General features: G+C 32.3%; 1 non-coding gene across 1 annotated transcript; it reads left to right on the top strand.

The window, feature by feature from the left end:
- The first annotated feature begins 2,143 nt into the window (after positions 1–2,143).
- On the top strand, positions 2,144–2,216 carry TRNAF-GAA (transfer RNA phenylalanine (anticodon GAA)). The gene has a single exon. It is a non-coding gene; the product is annotated as a tRNA-Phe (tRNA).
- Positions 2,217–19,598: the final 17,382 nt, after the last annotated feature.

Raw genomic sequence — 19,598 nt, 5'->3', positions numbered from 1 at the left:
CTTATTCATAATTTATAGATGGATTTTCCACTACCATTGAAACGTCTAGAATTTCTATAATTTCATTCTTGATTTTTCGGAATTTTCTACCAGAAAAGTCTTCTCCGATCGGAGCCTTTCTTTTTTGAGCAACTTGTAATTCTTATTCTATAAAAAATTTAATGATTCGGGAAGTTTATACAAATTAGAAAAAGTACCATTTTCTCAATGTTTTTTCAATTTTACTTGTTCTTTACTTCTAGATACAACCTAGTAGGGATTATACACTGTCTCTTATTGGAGACCTTGAGTGTTGCAAATTCTCCTCTCCTTTGAAAACTTTCAGTCATCGAAAGTGTTTATTCTAAAATAGGTCGAGGTACAAGGTTCTTATTTGCCTTCTGTTTTCGAAGTGACTTCTTTTACTCTATGATTCTTCCATAGGACCTTAACAAGAGAGATTTCCTTGTTTCTCAATCATTTGACTTTCTTGTCTATTATTTGAATCGGATCTTCTTTATACGTTAGGTCATCTCTCAAGAAGAGAGTTTCATGAGCCAGTACGTGCAAACGATCTAGGGTATACTTTCTGTAGTATGGATACATGAAAGATATTATGTACTGCAGACAAGTTTGGGCATTGCCCGATTCTATAGGCCACAAATCCAATCCTTTCTAATATCTCAAAAGGAAGGATAAACCTAGGGCTTAGCTTCCCCTTTTTACCCTACCTGAGCACCCCTCTCATGGGGTGCTACCTTTAGGAATATATGATCCCCTACCTACAATTCCATGTCCTTGCGCCTTAGGTCTGCATAGCTTTTCTCTCGGCTTTGTGCGGTTTGTGTCCTAGCTTTAATCTTCTGGACTGTGGCGTTGGTACTTTGCACCAACTCTGGCCCAATAGTTGTCGTTTGCCCCCCTTCTTTCCAAAAGATAAGGGATCAAAATCTTCGTCCATAGAGAACCTCGTATGTGGCCATTTGTATGGTGGCTTGGCAAGTATTATTATAAGTGAATTTCATAAGGGGTAGGTACTTATCCGAGCTTCCTGCAAAATCCATCACATATACCCTCAACATGTCTTCCAATATTTGCTTGAGCATTTCTGTTTGATCATCTGTTTATGGGTGGAATGTCATACTATAACTGGGTACCCAATGCCTTAGTTGAATTTTCCAGAAGCGAGATTTAAATCTGGCATCTCGGTCTAATACTATTGCCTTTTGTTGAATTTCCAGAAGCGTACCCAATACCTTTACTGATAAATATTCATTTTTAATGTTAGCAAATGTAGCTCAGTTGGGAGATTGTTAGACTGAAGATTTGAAGATCACACGTGTTTTATCCACGTTCAACGCACCTAATACAAGTTTATTACCTGACTATACAATCTAAAAACATAACTTGCTTATTCAATTTAAAATTAGTGATTATTTCTTTTTTAAATATAATGAATTAGCGGAAATACCTTTACTTATGAATTTTCATTTTTAATATTAGCAGGGATAACTCTGTTGGGAGAGCGTCAGACTAAAGATTTGAAGGTCACGTGTTTGATCTCCACGTTCACCGCACCTGATTCTAGTTGCATAACCCGACTATTCAATCTAAAATTAGTCATTATTCCTTTCTGAAATCTCAATGAATTATCGAAAATACCTAACGTGTTCTAGTTCACCGCACCTTATACAAGTTGGATAACTTGAATATCTTATTAAAAATTAGTGATTATTTCTATTTAAAATTTCAATGAATTAGCGAACCTTTACTGATGAATTTTCATTTTTAATGTTAGTGTGGATAGCTCAGTTGAGATAGCGTTAGATTGAAGATCTAAAGGTCTCGTGTTCGATCCATGTTCACCACACATGGTTCACGGTGCATAATATGACTATTCAATCTAAAATTAGTGATTATTTCTTTCTAACATTTCAATTAATTAGTGGAAATACCTTTACTTAAAACTTAAAAACTTTCATTTTTAATGTTAGCGGGAATAGCTCAGTTTGGAGAGCGTAAGATTTAAGATTTGAAGGTCACCTGTTTCTGTTTATTTTTGCATAACCTGACTATTCAATAAAAAATTAGTCATTATTTCTTTTTAAAATCTCAATGAATCAGCGAAAATACTTTTACTGATGAATTTTCATTTCCAATGATTGTGGGGATAGCTCAGTTGGGAGAGCGTCAGACTGAAGATCTGAAGGTCACGTGTTCGATCCACGTTCATCGCACATTGTTCATGTTGCATAATTTGACTATTCTTTCTAAAATTAGTGATTATTTATGTTTAAAATATAATGAATTAGTGGAAATACCTTTACCTATGAATTTTCAATTTTAATATTAGCTCAGGGAGAGCGTCATATTGAAGATTTAAAGGTAACGTTTGATCCACGTTCACTACATTAGCGATTATTTCTTTTTAAAATCTCAATGAATTAGCAGAAGATCTGTCACGTTTTTTATCCAACTGGCATAAGTTGACTAAGTTGCATAACTTTACTATTCAATCTAAAACATTTGATTATTTATTTTTTATGTTATCTAGGATGGCTTAGTTGGGAGAGCATCAGAATAAATATTGGAAGGTCTTGTGTTCAATCTGCATTCATTGCACCTTATAGTTTTATGAATTTTTATTTTTAATGTTAGCGGGGATAGCTCAGTTGGGAGAGTGTCAAACTAAAGATTTGAAGGTCGCATGTTTAATCTCCACGTTCACCGCACCTGTTTCCATTTGCATAAGCTGACTATTCAATAAAAAATAAACTAATTATTTATTTTTAAAATTTCAATGAATAATGAATTAGCGGAAATACCTTTACACATGAATTTTGATTTTTAATGTTAGCGAGGACAGCTTAGTTCGGACTGAATATCTGAAGGTTACATGTTTAATCCACGTTCACGGCACTTGGTTTACGTTTCATAAAAAATAAACTAGTTATTATTTATTTTTAAAATTTCAACGAATAATGAATTAGCAGAAATACCTTTACACATGAATTTTGATTTTTAGTCTTAGCGGGGATAGCTTAGTTCGGACTGAATATCTGAAGGTTACATGTTTAATCCACGTTCACCGCACTTGGTTTACATTGCATAAGTTCATTAAGTTGCATAACTTTATTCAATCTAAAATTAGTGATTATTTCTTTTTAAAATATAATGAATTAGCGGAAATACCTTTACTTATGATTATTTTTTCAAATATTAGCGAAGATAACTTAGTTTTGAGAGCGTCAGACTGAAAATGTGAAGGTCACGTGTTCGATCCACGTTCACCGCACCTGATTAAAGTCACATAAATAACTCGTGACTATTCAATTTAAAATTAGTGATTATTTCCTTTTAAAATATCAATGAATTAGCTAAATACTTTACTAATGAGTTTTCATTTTTAATGTTAGCCGGGATAGCTTCGTTGGGAGAGCGTCACTAAAGATCTCAAGGTCATGTGTTTGATCTACGTTCACCCCACCTAATTCAAGTTGACTAACTTGCATAACCTAAATATTCAATCTAAAATTAGTGATTATTTCTTTTTAAAATTACTTTATTTAATCTAAATGTAGTGATTATTTCTTTTTCAAATTTCAGAATTTTCATTTTAATGTTAGCGTGGATAGCTCAATTGAGAGTGCGTTTGTAGATAGCGTGGATAGCTCAATTGAGAGTGTGTTTGTAGATAGCGTGGATTCCTAATTCTTTATTTGACTATAAATGCTCTATAAGACATTTAGTAAAATGACTCATTTTATTGCATGGAACAATAAAATTGATCTTCCCTTAGAATTGTCAATACATTCTACTTTCAATGTTGCTAAGTTGAGTCCTTCTGATGTAGGTGATGATTTTTCTTATTTGAGGACGAATCCTAAAGAGGGGAATGATGATAAGAATCACAGTGTACATTCTACTTTCAATGTTGCTGAGTTGAGTCCTTTTGATGTAGGTGATGATTTTTCTGATTCGAGGACGAATCCTTTTGAAGAGGGGGATGATGATAAGAATCACGGTGTTCCAACTGGACCTATTACACAACCCAAGGCCAAGAAGATTCAACAAGCATTCATACTTCATCTACAAAATTGGATAGGCTAGGTTCAACCATCATTTCATGTGTGACAAGCTCATTCGTTTGAGTCAAGACCATTTGGAGATTCAAAAGTAAATATTTGCATGGTTGAAGTAGCGGATGAAGTTACAAGCATCATTTCATGAGTGGTTAGAAAACTTTATGTCTTATTTTAATTTCATAAGGTTTGTAATGCTCAAATTGACTTCGTCTTCTGTGGAGATCTAAAGGGATCGAGATTAAATCACGGCCACTAACTTCTTTTGTGGGGAGACTATAAATACCCACACATTATTATGTAAAAGCATATTTGTGATCAATGAAATTGATCTCTCAAGTTGAGATGATCCCTCGTGTAGAAATTCGAGCATATCTTTGTCATTTCTAAGTTTTATGCAATTCTTGTGGTAGATTGCATCTGAGTCATTCAATCAAGCCTTGATATAGTTCGATTGTGGAGTGACTCAATTTAGAAAAAGGTTCCATAATCTAATTCTAGCTTTATCTCTTGGTTGATCCAAATTTTGTATAAGAAGGAGCGTCGATTGCATCGATTCCATCAACAGTCTTCCCATGAGTTTATGGTGCATGACCCATTTTTTATACCATTCACCTTCGAGCGCCACCATAGTTTCGCATCGTCCATGAGATGCATTGCGACCAACGTAACTCTTAGGTCCTATGAGCAAGTTCAAGTAACCTTCAAGTATTGTTCTACATCAAAAATAAAGCTTTTTAATTCCTTAGCATCCCGGTTTCCATTTAAGGGGTTGTGTTCTTGGATTTTAAGTTAGTTAAGCCCACATGAACTTGGCTTGAAGTGTGGTTCTCTACAGCCCAACTTGTCAAACTCACTCGGGTGCTCATCAACCATGATGTCGTTCAACAAGAGAGACCTCGAAAACGATTGGATTATCGCATTAACCATTTGAATCACCTGCTCATCTCAACCATGACGTCGTTCAACAAGAGAGACCTCGAAAATGATTGGATTATCGCATTAACAATTTGAATTACCTGCTCATCTCAACCATGATGTCGTTCAACAAGAGAGAGACCTCGAAAACGACTGGATTATCGCATTAGCCATTTGAAATTGAACAAAATATCTATAACATAACTCTAACAAAGGTACAAAGTTCATAAAAGTCTTTTTAATCTAAGATAGAAACGGTAAAATAAAATTGTGAATGTTTGATTAATCCACCACACCTAAATGGTGTGAAAGTTATCTTATTTATAATCAAATAAATTACAACGATATGGAAATTGTAATAAATTGAATATTTGTCTTATAATAAAATATCAAATATAAAATATACGGAAAAGTATAATTTATTACTAAATATCCTTAACAAAAATGAAATAAAAAAAATAATATTCCATTGACGGGAATCAAACCCGGGTCTCTTGGGTGAAAGCCAAATATCCTTACTGCTGGACGACAATGGATTTTTGGTATAGATGTCCTGAAGTCTTTTGTCAGATCGCTGAAGAGTTTTAGCATGATCTTTTGCTTAATGTCTAACTCTTCGACACGTCCTTCCCTGTGTGTGTTAGAGTTCTCAGGGCTACCGCGACGTTTCAAGCTGTTCGATTGTGTGGCTCTTTCTTCAAAAGAGTCAATATAAAATGTTAGGTCTTTGATTGGCAACCCATCCAGGGGAGTGTCGATTGCATCGATTCCATCAACGGTCTTCCCATGAGTTTATGGTGCATGACCCATTTTTTATATCATCCACCTTCGAGCGCCACCGTCCATGAGATGCATTGTGGCCAACGTAACTCTTAGGTTCTATGAGCAAGTTCTTGTAACCTTCAAGTATTGTTCTACGTCAAAAATAAAGCTTTTTAATTCCTTAGCATCCTTGTTCCATTTAAGGGTTTGAGTTTTTGGATTTTCAGTTTGTTAAGCCCAACATGAGCTTGGCTTGGGGTGTGGTTCTCTACGACCCTCCTTGTCAAACTCACTCTAGTGCTCATCTCAGTCATCTCAGCCATGATGGCGCTCAACAAAAGAGACCTTGAAAATGACCGGATTATCACATTAACCATTTGAATGACCTCAACCTCACTTGTTGAAATTGAACCAAATATCTATGACATAACACTATTAAAGGTTCAAAGTTCATAAAAGTCCTTTTAATCTAAGATACTATTGAACTTGACCATTACAGTGCCTCTCAAACCAAGTTCATAAAAGTCTTTTGAATTTAAGATATTATTGAACTCATCCATTATTGTGCTTCTCAAACCTTGGTAAAGTATAAATATAATTGGTGACAAAAGATGAAACTATAAAATAAACGAAATAAGAAAATAAAATTTCATTTTCGAGAATCGAACACGGGTCTCCTCGATGAAAGCTAGATCTTCTGTGTAATGTCTAACTCTTCGACACGTTTTTTTTATGTGTGTGATAGAGTTCTCAGAGATACCACCACGTTTTTTGTTGTTTGATCATGTGGCTCTTTCTTCAAAAGAGTCAACATCAAACATTAGGTCTTTGATTGGAAACCCATACAGGGAGCGTCGATTGCTTCAATTCCATCAATGGTCTTCCCATGATTTTTTGGTGCATGACCAGTTTTTTATACAATTCACCTTCAAGCGCCACCATAGTTTTGCATCGTCCATGAGATGCATTTTAGGCCAATGTAACTCTCAGGTCCTCTGAGCAAGTTCCTATACTCTTGAAGTATAATATCAAAACATATTAACGTATTTGATATGTTAAATATTAAAATAATTGATGTGTATCATAAACATTAAATAAAAATATATATTTTAAATTTGAATGAGATTCATATTAATTAAATATATATGATATTCTACGATATTTTAATAGTATTGAAATAAGATATTATATCTTAATGTATTAGGTATTCAAATATATAATTTGACAAAAATTATCACAAGTTCACTTTAAATAGAACCCTAGGGTTAAGTCAAAAAGCATCGAACACTACATACGGTGACATTTTAGGTGATATTTTGCCGAGGAAGCTAATAAGGTCTTCAAAGAGCATGTGGTCATGTCTGGCATTTTAGGTTAACAACATGGTGAAAAGAAACCAGAAATTCTGATACTGGTAATTAACTACAAACCTTTGAATAAGGTTTTAGAATAAATAAGATATCCAATCCAAAACAAAAATGATTTGATAAAAAGAATTTAGAGTCAAATGTTTTTATAAAATTCGACATGAAATTGGGATTTCGGAAAATTCTAGTTTCCTAAAAGGACAAATATAAAATAGCATTTAATGTCCAATTTAGAAAATATGAGAGGAACGTCATGCCATTTAGGCTAAATAACGCTCCATCCGAATTTCAGAAGATTATGAATGATATTTTCAATCCTTTCAAAAACATTCGATAGTTTATATTGATTATGTGTTGATATTTTCTAAAACCATTAAGATCAACACTTTAAACATCTACATACATTCATTAATGTAATCAAAAGAAATCGCTAGTTCTGTCCATACCCAAAATCAAATAATATCAAACTCAGATACGTTTTCTTGGATTTTAAATTTATTTGAGCCTTATTAAAACCCATCCAATGGTCTTTGTCTCAAACTTTGGTGATGACGTATCCTAGAAAAGCAAACTTCAAAAAAAATTTAGGTTCTCTCAATTACGTGTCTTATATCCTTCAAGATATCAGGCACATTTACAAATGTCTTGACGAGTGTCTTCAAAATAATACAAAGTCTTGATTTGTAAGGGATATCTCTACAACAACAAAAAACAAAAAAAAACAAAAAAAAAACAAAAAAAAAAAAAAAAAATCAATTCATTAGTCAAATAACTTAAGTCTTATGGGCTGATCTCATAATGAAAGCATCAAATATCTGATATGGAGGTATCTAAAATTGTCAAAGAGGACAGAGAATCAATTATCATATTTCATTCAAAAGCCTCCAATAATACCATACGAATTACAAAATAGTATATATATATATATATTATATATATTATTTCCATTGTACTCTGTGTACAAAAATTTTAAAGAAAATTTAATTAACAAAACTATTAAAATCTATTCGAGAGTCAAATTTAGTTTTAGAAAAAGAAGGGAATAATCTTGTTTCAAACAAAAAAAATAATTTTGCTAAATAGAAGTAAATTTTGTTGTGGTTTGATTTTAAAATTCTACCTATAAAAGAAGTTGAAAACACCTTGGGAGATTATATGGGAGAGTTTCTAACAAAGTCTCTCTTCTCTCCTCTGACTTCTTAAACTGATACTAATCCAATCAATCATTTACATGTACTCAAAAGTTCAATTACCTATAAAAGAAGTTGAAAATACCTTGTGAAAGTATGTAAGGATACTACGACCTCTAGGTTTGCAAAATCCAGCGTTGTTGGCGCTTATCAAAATCGTTGCCAAAATAAAGTTTAACTAGTGGTTCTATGGTGTAGTGGTTAGCACTCTCGACTTTGGATCTAACGACCTGTGTTTAATTCTGATAGATAATCCACCAATTTATACAAAATTGCTCCATAGCCGATTCGGTAGGGTCACTTTTGGACCGATAATCTGTAGAAGGGGTCACTAAGGTTGAGATCATACAAAATGGGACCATAGCTCAATGTTAGAGCATTTGATTGCAGATCAAGAAGTCACCAATTCGAACCTAGTTGGGCCCTTCTATATTGGATAGAAATTTGTTACACTTTTTGGACCGACACTATGTCTAAGGGGTCACTCAGTTTAAAATCCTACAAAATGGATCCATGACTCAGTGGTAGAGAATTTGACCGATCACCCGTTTGAATTTGGTTGGGCTCTTTTATTTTGGAGAGACACTTTTCATGCAAAATGGGTCCATAGCTTAGTGGTAGAGCATGGATTGTCTAAAGGAAAAGAAATAAGAATAATTCCTACTTTTTTTTATTTTTTTATTTCAAACATAGAAAACTTGAAAGGGCCTAATAGAAAACTTCAATGGATGTCGACATTGACCAATTCCTACTATTTTTAACCCATTTCTACTATTTTTTTTCTATTGAAACTATTTTAAGCACTTTTCTCTTGTACTCCTTGTAATTTTTTTGTAAATATCTGTGCACGGGTGACTATTATGATTCTTAATCAACTGAGTCGAGTGGAAATAAATTTTGAAGATGAAATTAAAGTATTAATTTTGATGTCATCTTTACTGAGTTTTGGGATATTGTTATTAATGAGATTCAATCTAATACCATTAGTAATTCACAATAATAATATTCAAAATACTTGACAAAAAAGAATGGTCAACATAAGATATTTGAAACAAATAATATTTTTGTCCTCTATGATATTTCAAATCACTCATTTGAAATTCCTTAATAATAAGCATGAAGTCTTACATCTTTTATAGAGAAAAGTTCCTTAAATAGAAGTTTTATTCGATACTTCTAAGCATTTAGAGATCAACTAGACACGAAGCTAAACATTCTAAAAAAAATTAGGGGTTAAACTTTTAAGTTAACGTAATTTAAGAAACTTATGATTTTTATATTATCAAGAGTTTAATCGAGCTAGGTCGATTCAATCTAGTGGACCCAAGAATTGAACTGAACCAAACAACCTAGTTAGTAACATGATTTAGTGGAAGCATTTTCACGCAAAGTAGAAGCAATAATGGAGGGTTTGAAATAATATAGTTTTCACCCCTTGTTTCTCGAGTGAATATTGAAATAATATAGTTTTCATGTTAAGTTTTGCACGGAAGAAAGAAAGACTGGGATGTAAAGTATTATTTCAATTTGTTTGTAATATACAACAATATATAAATTAACTATAAGAAATATATAAAATTACATGTTCGAAAAGAGCTTCAATTAACACTGGAGGGTTACTTTTGCAACCACTCTAAAGGTGCTCAAGATCACAACGAGTTAGATAAAACAACTCTAGAACTTTGAATCCAATAACTTGAGTTTGACGATCTCTCTTCTTGTGGAATTTGAATAAAATAGGAAAACCATTCCAAAATAAATTTTTATAAGGGGTTCTATGGTGTAATGGTTAGCACTTTGGACTTTGAATCCGACGACTTGGGTTCAACTCCAGGTAGGACCTTTATGAGACCTTGATGCGAAAACACAGAATAAGGAACGACAACACAATACATTTTAAAACAAAAGGGTGTTAGCATTCGATGCGAAAACACAAATTTTCTTGAGGCATAAGGTGTAACATTCTTGAGTTATTCCGAACTTGCTCCGCTTCATGCCTTCCAAGGCTTCATGAACATGACCTCTGCTTGAGGTAGCATAAGGTGTAACATTCTTGAGTTATTCCGAACTTGCTCCGCTTCATGCCTTCCAAGGCTTCATGAACACGACCTCTGCTTGAGGTATTGTTGTTGGTTCTCGATCTTGTATGTTTCTAACGTAATCATTTGAACCCATAATAACTAGCATGAGTTTTAGGTTCAACTTGCTCCAACCAACTTGAGCTAGGAGATGACTTCTTGTTTAAAAAATGAATTTATTTGATAACTTCTCGCGGATCGTAGCCTAAGATATTCGCTACAAAAGGATATTCGCTACAAAAGTTCATTCAAAATCTGATTTATCGCTCGAGATAAAACAAAGGATTTCTTATTGGGTAGCTGATTCTAGGGGTTTCAAGGCCCTATTTCTTCATTGAACCTCTTCCATATCCTATCTTCATGCTAAAGGAATTGGTTTGGAGAAACGTCTTTGAGTGTAGGACCTTAATTTCCAGAAATCGTTCTCGGTATGCAACTCACTCGAAACGCCAGATTTTCGATCTCGTGGGTAGCTTATTCTACGACGTTTCAGCTCTCGATTCCTTCATCAAGTTTACTCAACTTCTTCCTCTGAAGCTAGAGGAATCCTTAATTGAAGGAAAAGAGATCGTAGATAGGAATTTTGACTCTTATCCCCAATTTCATTTCGAAACCTATTTCCTTCAATTTGGCACGCTCTCGAGGTTATTTTTCTTCGTGGTGTGTTATGATATCATATAGGAAATGAGAAGCGACCTTACTTGGACAAAATTATATACCGTTTGATAATTATTGTTGATAGCAAAGATAAATTGAATTATAAGCATTTTAAGTTCAAAAGTAACAAATTACTTGTACACTTTTACTTATAATCTTCATATTCTTTATATAGCGATAAGGAAGGGAGGGATAGAAAAGATACTCATGATATCATTATGACTATGCCATATTTCATTAATAAAAGAGAGTAATACATCCACAAACACACACATATTTTTCGAGAGAGAGAGAGGGCTTATTATAAGTAGAGATAGCATTCCAGTAGTTGTATTGCTACTTGTGGACAAGGAACTCGAGAACTTCTTTAAGAGATGAGAGCTTATGAGTAGGTGGCGATGGATATATCACATCCACAAAAAGAAAGTTATGCACCTTTGTAATAAAAGACCAAGGGATATCATCGTTATTTATAACTTCTATCACAATAATATAAATTCTGCGAGGACGACGTTCTCTAGTCATACCAACCAGACCGTTCACCACACGCTTGTAGATGAAACGATGTCCACTATTCTCGTTATTCTTTTCAACAACGAACCTTCCTGCATTCTACACTACTAGGATATTGACATCCTTAATTGGTACTAAAGCATCTAAAGGCAACCCTTCCACACGGCTCATTCCAACACCTTTGGTAAATAGTTCCAAGAGACATTGTTAGGCGATTTTGTTCATGAATACTTAAGAATTTGATATTTATAGTTGTAGTTGAATGCTACTTAAATTGATGAAGTGAAATCTTACAATAGATTCTAATAAAGCGTTTGCCCATTAGAATAGGTTGGAATTAAATTCTTTATAGTTCGAGATAATAGTTATATTCTTTAAGTCATTGAGACCAGTGTTACTAGTACTTGTTAGTATATTTAAGTATAAATATTAAAATGATTAGTTATTAAATATGGTTTGAATTAAGAGTTTATAATTCAAATGATCTTCATAACCTAATTCATAAAAAAATAAATAAAAATAATTAGGAAGCATTTATGTGCTAGATCAAAATAAGATGCATAAAAAGAACTTGCGGTAATTACTTTATTCATCGACCTTTAATCTTAAAAGTAACTTAAAATATTGAAATATTGTGATTGAATCGCCTATTATGAACTTAGGCCCCAACTAAAAAAATAATACTTTTAAAAGATGGAAAAATTCATAAGCCAACCAAAATGTGTATTCAAAGATGAAGAATTCACAACAACAATCACAAAAAATATTAATTAGCATCTTGTCTTTTGGTTTGTCACATTTTCAAACATGAACAAACCTCAATTTCGAGTCGGTGAGTATTATGGATCATAATCGATGGTACTTTGCAAGTAGATTTGAGCACTCACAAAAGGTCGAAAGTTGAATTTCTTTAGAATTGTAACCAAATAACCGATGATTATTGTTGAATTTCTAAAAAATACACCACAAATTTTATTTATAGATATAAATGGAACCATTGATATAAAACCCTAATTATATGATTGCATCTTCACTAACAAACCCACCTCGGAGTGATCATCTTCACCCGAGGCAGCAAATTAAGAAGCCTTCTAGGATTACTCAAAAGTGAACTTTTAAGACAAATGAAGCTATATTTGAGCAAGAAAAATCATGTTACATGTGTCTGGGATACAACGGAGACACATATGCAAGCAATCACTACCACCCCAAGTTTCTTTGATATTGTAGTTGGATCTATGAGACTCATCCCTCAGATGTGAAAGAGTAGTTATATCCAACATTCTTACTTGTGTGCCTCGTACAGTACTCTCAACAAATGGATCGCTTGATCTATTCTACTCTACTTTACTTCCTCTTGATAACGGTGTGGTATTGACACAACTCATATTGCTGATAATCATCACTTACATCCAAAACCAGAGTATAGCGGTCGACTATCGTCAAGGACCCATTCACCATTTCTATTCCTACCGACGGAAAAGTTTTATTACATTCATTTCTTTCTCCTTTCTAACTTCTTCATTCTCACATTAAACTTTTTTTTATTTGAAAAAAAAAAAAATTAAACGTGAAAAGTCAGAAAGAAGGAAGAAGAAAAAAAAACCCTTAATTTTGAAAGCTTATCAAATACTCTTTGACCCATGTAAAGAAAGCTTGAGAATAATTCTCACGTCCCTCTTTGAAACTTGTTGGATATATATCCGTTCTTCACATGTCGTATCATAATCATATCATATCGTAAAAACTTCGTGGTTATATCCTTCCCTAATTTATCATAGTCTTAACGTCCTTAGACATATCATAGTTGTGTCGTTACCTGAACGTACCTTAGTCATATCATTACAGAAACGTATCGTAACGCTATCGTTCTATCAATCTATCATAATCCTATCCCTTTTTACCCATAACATAATCGTATTGTCTTATGAATCCATCGTGATCATATCGTTTTTATCAATCTGTCATACCCATAGCACTTCGATGCGTAACCAAACCATAACGTTTCATGAACATGTCTTACTCCGTTTAGTGCATCCTTCTCGTATCCTATCTCAAATATACCATTGAACACATGGTACCGTAAGTATTATCATACAATTCACATATTATAACATATCATAAGCATATCGATTCACAAATATTTCACACATATCAATATATATGACACTTGCAGAACCACGGGCACAGTCAACATCAAATATAACCATACGGATGGTAAGGCTACCTACCTGATTAGCTTAGGCTGGTGTCCCCAATTTATCCTTAAGAAAGTTCGATTTGTCCTTTGTATTAAAGTCAACCTATATGAACATGACATCAATTTCAATCATTTCTCTAAATTTTATGATGCTCTTGTGTTAGATTTCATGAGAGTATTGCATGAGTAAAGTCTTGAAATGTCTATATATCAAAACTGCTACACTTTCCAAATCTTGATTTTTGGCTGTTTGTTTTTTTTTTTTTTTTTTTTTTTTACTTGTGTTCCTAATCTTACCTAGGTGTCTTTGTTACATTTTTTGTTTTAATTATGTTAGCAATTAGCCAATTTAATCAATTCATTCTTTATGTTTTTTTTTAATGATGTTAGTCTATTTTTGACTAATTTAATCTATTCTATTTATTTTATTTTATTTTTTGCTATTGATGGATGTATCTTTCTAAAACATACTAAATAAAACTAAATAATTGGTTAAAAGAGTATATGAGATATAACTTTGTTGGATCGGTATGGCAACCCTAGAGGGGGGTGAATAGGGTTTTAACGATAAAAGTGTTTAAACGTGATTAATTTTTCTAATGATGAAACTTTTTACAAATAAGTAGAAGATGATAATTACTATAACAAAGTAATTCAAGTCAAAACAATAATCAAGTAGAACATGCAATAAATCACAATAATAATTTTGAAATTAAATAGAAAAGAGTTAGAGAAAATGACACCGTAGTTTTATAGTGGTTCGGTCAAACTCGACCTACTCCACTCCCCAAGCGTCTCTTGGGAATTTGAATAAAGAACTTTCCCGACTCTTTCCACGGATCAGAGCCAAACCGCTACACCGCTCTTTTTACGAGTTCAAGAGCAAACTCAATCCTTTCCACGGCGTAGGATCAAACCGATACAAGTATTTGAGTTTGATAATAACACACCACAACTCTCTCAAAGAGTAGATTTACAATTTGGGATACTCACAACTATTTCCTCACAATACAATAATAATCCCTCTCAAGAATAAGATGAAAAGAAATAAACTTGTAAGCTTGGAGAGAGCAACAAACAATGGAGACTTTGAACAAATGAGGATTGAAGAATGTATGTAAGTTGTGTATTTTAAAATGGGGAGAAGATGAGTTTATATAGAGGAGAAAAGTGGCAAAATGTAGGATTGAATATTGATCATTGGATTGTGTTAGGAATAATGGAAGGTGGAGATTAAAAGTAAATAAACAAGAAAATTTTCTAAATTCATTTATTTCAAAATTTTAATATAATATAATATAATATAATAATAATAAAAAGTTATGTGAGTAACGGTCAAATGAAATTCAAAATTTATTATAAATATAATAATATAATAATAATAAAAACTATGTGAGTAACCACCAAAATTTTAAAATATAATAATATAATAATATAATATAGTAATAATAAAAATCGATGTGAGTAACGGTTAGATTCAAATTTATATTTTGTAAAAATAACTTTATTTAAAAATATAGTAATAAGAAAAACTCGAAATGTTACTCTCCCAAAATCATAAATGTCATACTTTGATATATTTTGATTTGTCCATCATTTTGATTTTGCTGCCACATCATCACGTCGGGTATGTTGTCTCGACTGTAATTTCTTCGTTTTAGCTCTGATTTGAGTAATTGAAAAGTCGTTGAAATTGTTATTCCCGACCTATACTGTGGACAGTTCAAAATACTGAAAATAATTAATAATTAAAAAGTAGGTTTGTTATCATCAAAACATCAATTAATTGATTGAAATTAATTAAAGTGAGATCAAGGCCAAAAAGCCAACAATCTCCCCCTTTTTGATGATGACAAACCATTTCAAGAAAAATTCATAAAAACCAAGGTAATACACCATCCATGTAATAATACCAATACATGCTAATATATTATCATAAATTTTACTCAAGCACATTCTCCCCTATATTAATGCCTCCAGAAATTATGAAAACATCAAACAACTAAATGATTCATAAATAATAAAACAACAAACTTAGAGCATATTTTTCTTAATTTTCTCTCCCTTTGTAATCATAACAAAGAACAATTGAAAGAGAATACATTTAAGAATGACATAATGGCTCCCCGTAAAAACATGCATTAAAAAATTTATAAAATTCAAGATATATCACAACGAACAATACCAAGCTCAAGCCTATTTTTGTAAAAAATTTCTTCATTCAATGGCTTGGTGAAAATATCGGCTAGTTGATTATTAGAGTTTACAAAATCAAGAATAATATGTCCATTTTGCACATGCTCTCTAATAAAATGATGTCTAATGTCAATATGTTTAGTTCTAGAATGATGAATAGGATTTTTAGTTAAATTAATAGCACTTGTATTATCACAAAATATAGGCACACTATGAAACTTTAATCCAAAATCACAAAGAGTTTGTTTCATCCAAAGAATTTGAGCACAACAACTAGCAACCGCAATATATTCCGCTTCGGTAGTAGATAAGGCAACCGAATTTTACTTTTTACTAAACTAAGAAACTAAGGAACTACCAAGAAATTGACAAGTTCCACTAGTACTTTTACGATCAAGTAAGCTTTCGGCAAAATCCGCATCAGAATATCCTACCAATTTAAATTCAACATTTCTAGGATACCACAATCCTAAATCAATAGTTCCAAGCAAATATTTAAATATTCTCTTAACCGCATGTAAATGAGATTCCTTAGGAGAAGATTGAAATCTAGCACAAAGACACACACTAAACATAATATCGGGTCTACTAGCGGTCAAGTAAAGTAAAGATCCAATCATACCTCGATAAGTTTTAATATCCACACTTTTACCTTTTTCATCCTTGTCAGGCTTAGTGGATGTGCTCATGGGAGTTCTTGCAATCTTACCTCCATTGAACTTGAATCTTTTGAGCAAATCTTTAGTATATTTCTCTTGATTGATGAAGATACCATCCTTGAGTTGTTTGATTTGAAGTCCAAGAAAGAAACTAAGTTCTCCCATCATACTCATCTCAAACTCACTATGCATACATTTAGCAAATTCTTCGCATAAATAAGGATTAGTAGAACCAAATATGATATCATCCACATATATTTACACTAATAGCATATCGTTTTCTTTAATCTTAATAAAGAGTGTAGTGTCGAGTTTGCCCATTTTAAAATCATTCCCGATAAGAAAATTACTAAGTCTATCATACCAAGCTCTTGGAGCTTGTTTTAAGCCATAAAGAGCCCTTTTCAACTTATAGACATGATGAGGAAATTCTACATTTTCAAATCCGGGAGGTTGTTCTACATAAACTTCCTCCATAATATAACCATTCAAAAATGCACTTTTCACATCCATTTGATATAATACAAAATTTTTGTAAGAAGCAAAAGCAAGTAACATTCTAATAGCTTCTAATCTAGCAACGGGTGCAAAAGTTTCTTCATAATCTATGCTTTCCTCTTGACAATAACCTTGAGCTACAAGCCTAGCTTTATTTCTAATGATATTCCCATTTTCATCCATTTTATTTCTAAAAACCCATTTGGTTCCAATAATAGAAGTATTAGATGGCCTCGGGACTAATTCCCAAACTTTGTTCCTTTCAAATTGATTTAGCTCTTCTTGCATGGCTAAAATCCAAAACTCATCATTTTCGGCATCCTTAAGACTTTTTGGTTCAATTTGAGAAACAAAAGCAAGATTATTAAATAAATTAATAGAAGAGCGAGTTTTCACACCTTGTTCGAGATCACCAAGAATCAAGTCTTTGGGATGAGACAAGGCATACCTCCATTCTTTTGGCATTGATGAAGAACCTTCTTCCTTTAAGCTCACCTCTTCTTTACTCGTAACCATTTCTTTGCCGTTGTCACTAACGAGTAAATCTCCAAAATTTCTTTCTAAATCATCACTACAAATAGACTCATTAGAAATATTATTGCAAGATTCATCAAATACCACATGCATAGATTCTTCAATAACTAGAGTTCTCTTATTGAAAATTCTATAAGCTTTACCAGTACATGAATAGCCAAGAAAAATACCAATATCCGTTTTTGAATCAAACTTTCCAAGCTTTTCTTTGTTGTTCAAAATAAAACATTTACAACCAAAAATTTTGAAATACCCAACATTCGGAATTTTGTTATGCCAAAGTTGATAAGGAGTTTTATTTAATGAAGGTCTAATTAAAACTCTATTTAAAATATAACAAGCGGTATTAACGGCTTCCGCCCAAAAATATTTAGGTAAATCATACTCATTTAACATTGATCTAGCAAATTCTTGTAAAGTACGATTTTTCCTTTCAACCACACCGTTTTGTTGAGGAGTCCTCGCAGAAGAGAAGTCATGAGAAAGACCATTATCTTCACAAAATTTTTCAAAGGCAACACTATCAAATTCTCCTCCATGGTCACTCCTAATTTTAGTAATTAAAAATCCTTTTTCATTTTGAACTCTTTTTACAAAACTACCAAATGTTTTCAAAACATCATTCTTATGTTTTATCATCAAAACCCAAGTAAATCTTGAAAAATCATCCACTATAACAAAAACATAATAATTTATCATCAAAACCCAAGTAAATCTTGAAAAATCATCCACTATAACAAAAGCATAATAATTTCCTCCATAACTAGCTATTTTAGAAGGGCCAAATAAGTCCATATGTAGTAGTTGAAGAGGTCTAATAGTAGAAATCATATTTTTAGATTTGAAAGAAGACTTAGTTTGCTTACCCATTTGACAAGCGTCACAAATTTTATCTTTTTCAAATTTAAGTTGAGGAAGACCTCTAACTAATGAATTTTTTGAAATATTTGAAATCAAGTACATACTAGCATGTCCTAGTCTTCTATGCCATAGCCAAGAGTTATCAAGCAAAATCGAAAGACATTTATCATTTGTAGGACAATCATTCAAATCAATAGTATACACGTTATCATCTCTATTTCCTACAAACAACACTTTTCTATCACTAGCATTTTCAATTATGCAATTATTCTTATCAAATACAACTCTAAAACCTTTATCACATAATTGACTAATGCTAAGTAAGTCATGCTTTAAACCATCAACTAATAATACATTTTCTATGAGAGTACAAGAGTCATTACCTATAGTACCCTTACCAATTATTTTACCCTTCTTGTTATCACCAAAGGTTACTAAGCCACCATCCTTCTTGGAAAGATTCACAAACTTGGATGGATTACCCGTCATGTGTCTTGAGCAACCACTATCCAAGTACCACTTATTTTTCTTGGAGGCTTTCAAACAAACCTAAAAACAAAGATATTCAAAATTGACATTTTGGTACCCATACTTGTTTGGGTCCTAGAAAGTTAGTGTTCACAAATTTAGGAATCCATTTCATATTTGCATTCATATTAAAGACATTGTATTTGGATAAGTAACAAGAATAATCTTTATGTCCAAACTTACCACATGAAAAACAAACAACATTATGCAATAATTTATTTCTTAGACTAAATTTGTGTATTCTATTTTTATTCGAAAAATTATTTTCTAAAACATTGTTAAATTTTGTATTTTGAGAAACTTTTCTTCCTAAAGGGATGTTTTGAGAATTTTTCAATTTAAAGCACTTAGGTCTAATATGACCTTCAACACCACAATAATGACATATAGGCACAAATCTAGATTTATCATACTAAAGACATTGTATTTGGATAAGTAACAAGAATAATCTTTATGTCCAAACTTACCACATGAAAAACAAACAACATTATGCAATAATTTATTTCTTAGACTAAATTTGTGTATTCTATTTTTATTCGAAAAATTATTTTCTAAAACATTGTTAAATTTTGTATT

The sequence above is a fragment of the Cucurbita pepo genome, chromosome 10 (genome assembly GCF_057944985.1).
Source record: "Cucurbita pepo subsp. pepo isolate OVF chromosome 10, ASM5794498v1, whole genome shotgun sequence".
Lineage (NCBI taxonomy): Eukaryota > Viridiplantae > Streptophyta > Magnoliopsida > Cucurbitales > Cucurbitaceae > Cucurbita > Cucurbita pepo.
This window is presented reverse-complemented; position numbering and strand designations above follow the sequence as displayed.